The following is a 3,543-nucleotide window of genomic DNA, read 5'->3' as shown; positions in this document are numbered from 1 at the left end:
CTTAGCATTTTTTTGTTTTTAAAAGAATTTCTTGGCTGGCTTTGTTCACAGTAGCAAGGAGTTGGAAACAATCTAAGTGCCCGTCAACAAACGGATGGATAGAGAAGCTGTGTATAGTCACACAATGGAATACTACACTTTATTGAAAAATAAGGAACTCATGAAATATTATTCAAAATGGATGATCCTGGGGGACGTTAATGCTGAGTGAAACATCTCAGTCACAAAAGGACAAATACTGCACAGTGCCACTCTTGTAAAACAGGACTGACATTGGGGTTGAGGGGAGACTGAGAAAAATGTGATAGATAATGTATACTACATTGAAACAGATGAGGGAGAGAACTGTTTAAAAGGGATATGTGATTAGATATTATTGTCATGACAGGAGTCCAGAGGGAAGGCTGCATAGGACCTGGGGGGAGGGATTGTAAAACAATGGAAGAATTTTCCTTTTAGTTTTCAAAGAGAAGAGTGTACTGGGGGGAGGGGTAGGCAGAGAGAAAAGTGCAACAGTGAATGAATGGAAATCCAAAGTCTCTGTAAATTTTCTTTAAAATTAATAATAATAAAAAATATTAAAAACAAATAATTCCTTGACTTGATATATGACAAAAAAATTTGAAAGCGCAGACTCCTATACCAATATTTATTACAGAACTATTCACAATAGCCAAAGGTGGAAACAACCCAAAATCAACAGAAAAAGAAACAAAATTTTGGTTCATCCTTACATACTAAATAATACTTAGTGGTAGAAATGAAATCTTGATACATGTTGCAGTGTGGATGAAGCTTGAAACATGGTATGCTAAGTGTAATAAACTAGTTTTAAAAGGACAAATATTATATATCCTAAGACTCTGCTTATATAAAATAGGGAGCTCTGATGGGCTAGTGGTAAGAAGCTGCACTGCAATCCCGAAGGCACGCAGTTTCAATCTACCAGCTACTCTGTGGAAGAAGAAGGACGGACAATCTCCTCCCATGTGTGTAACTGATTGCCTCTGAAAACCTGCTGAAGGGTCAGCTATGGGTCAGTTCTAACTCAACAGCACACAATAACAACATATATATTAAAAGGTAAACACAGGATAGGGCCGGGGAGGCACGCGCGGGAGGAGGCCGAGGCCGCACCTTGAGGGAGGCCCCGGCCCCTCTGCGCCTGTGTCTGGCAGAGCCGGTGTGAGAAGAAGAGACAGTCTTTTCCCCTGCTGCCCGGATAATCAAGAGTTTTGGCCGGACCTTTGAGCGCACACCGACATAGTGCGGAGCCAGACGAAAAGCACAGATTATGGCGCTGAAACGGATTAATAAGGAACTTAGTGATTTGGCTCGATCCTCCAGCACAATGTTCTGCAGGTCCAGTTGGAGATGATATGTTTCATTGGCAAGCCACAATTATGGGACCTAATGACAGCCCATATCAAGGCGGTGTATTCTTTTTGACAATTCATTTTCCTACAGACTACCCCTTCAAACCACCTAAGGTTGCATTTACAACAAGAATTTATCATCCAAACATTAACAGTAATGGCAGCATTTGTCTCGATATACTAAGATCACAGTGGTCTCCTGCTTTATTTCTAAAGTTCTTTTATCCATTTGTTCACTGCTGTGCGATCCAAACCCAGATGACCCCCTAGTGCCAAAGATTGCACGGATCTATAAAACAGACAGAGATAAATACAACGGAATATCTCGGGAATGGACTCAGAAGTATGCCATGTGATGCTACCTTAAAGTCAGAATAACCTGCATTATAGCTGGAATAAACTTTAAATTACTGTTCCTTTTTTGATTTCTTATCCGGCTGCTCCCCTATCAGACCTCATCTTTTTTAATTTTATTTTTTGTTTACCTTCCTCCATTCATTCACATGCTCATCTGAGAAGACTTAAGTTCTTCCAGCTTTGGACAATAACTGCTTTTAGAAACTGTAAAGTAGTTACAAGAGAACAGTTGCCCAAGATTCAGAGGTTTTTGTGTTGTTTTTTTAAAAAAGGAGCATGTGTATTATGTGGCTAATGTCTTCACTCTAACTTGGTTATGAGACTAAAGCCATTCCTCACTGCTCTAACGTGCTGAAGAAATCATCTGAGGGGGAGGGAGATGGATGCTCAGTTGTCACATCAAAGGAATCAGCATTACTCTTAACAGCATCCATTTTTGTTTAAACCTTCTACTGTCAGAGATTTGAGGTTACATGATATACTTTTTGCTCATAACTGATGTGGCTGGAGAATTGGTATTGAATTTATAGCATCAGCAGAACAGAAAATGTGATGTATTTTATGCATGTCAATAAAGGAATGACCTGTTCTTGTCCTACAGAGAATGGAAATTGGAAGTCAAACACCCTTTGTATTCCAAAATAGGGTCTCAAACATTTTGTAATTTTCATTTAAATTGTTAGGAGGCTTGGAGCTATTAGTTAATCTATCTTCCAATACACTGTTTAATATAGCACTGAATAAATGATGCAAGTTGTCAATGGCTGAGTGATCAACTAATAGCTCTGCTAGTAATTGATTTATTTTTCTTCAATAAAGTTGCATAAACCAATGAGTTAGCTGCCTGGATTAATCAGTATGGGAAACAATCTTTTGTAAATGCAAAGCTGTTTTTTGTATATACTGTTGGGATTTGCTTCATTGTTTGTCATCAAATGATGATGTAAAGTTCAAGAGTGACTATTTTGCCATGTTCAGTTAAAGTGCACAGTCTGTTACAGGTTGACACATTGATTGACCTGATTTTTGCAGAATTAATAAGCTAATAGTGTAGCTTTAGTATGCTGCACATAATACTGGCTGCCCTACAGTTCAGAGATGGACTTGGGACCCAGCAGTTTTGAAACATGTACAGGATATGGAGTTTAAGAAATTTATTTTCCAGGTGCAACCCCATTTAAAGTTTTTCTTCACCTTGTACACTTTACAGCTGAAAAAACCATAAAATCGGAATAATAATGGGTCAAATTTACAGAATAAAGTACTGTTTTGGTGTGGGAGTTGAAATGAAGCTGTGTTGAAGTGACTTTACTATGTGGGATATTGAGTATCCATTGAAATGGATTTGTTCAGCCATTTACATTAATGAGCATATAAATGCATCAGATACCATTTCAGGTGACATAACATGAATGAATAAAAGTCAATGCTATTGGATTTTGTTTTCACCAGTGCTATCTGTGCCACTGATTTAACTTTTGTAGTAACAAAGGCATAACTTCTTAACTGAACCTGTAGTTTGCTTTTTTTTAGTTCTGATTTATTCATTGCTTCACTATAATCCTGTATTCTATTTCTAGAACATCTGTGAACACTTCCATTTCCACATTTCTGCACTGCTTACACATATGTGCAGTCCTATTATTTGTCTGCACATAGATGTGATAAGCTAGATATAAAATAAATGTTAAAGCTTGATTTTTTTATAAAACATTTTAATATGTAGTTTGGACATGATTTAATGACTTAAGGTTCTCCAAAATGGAAGTGAAATGCATGCCTTCTGAAGAAATTTTGACTGTTAATTCTG

General features: G+C 37.5%; 1 pseudogene; it reads left to right on the top strand.

Moving 5' to 3' along the window:
* Nucleotides 1–1,294: 1,294 nt before the first annotated feature.
* LOC102850491 lies at nucleotides 1,295–1,732 on the top strand (annotated as a pseudogene).
* Nucleotides 1,733–3,543: the final 1,811 nt, after the last annotated feature.

This window comes from Elephantulus edwardii, unplaced genomic scaffold (genome assembly GCF_000299155.1).
Source record: "Elephantulus edwardii isolate Elephantulus edwardi_28Jun2011 unplaced genomic scaffold, EleEdw1.0 scaffold00008, whole genome shotgun sequence".
Lineage (NCBI taxonomy): Eukaryota > Metazoa > Chordata > Mammalia > Macroscelidea > Macroscelididae > Elephantulus > Elephantulus edwardii.
This window is presented reverse-complemented; position numbering and strand designations above follow the sequence as displayed.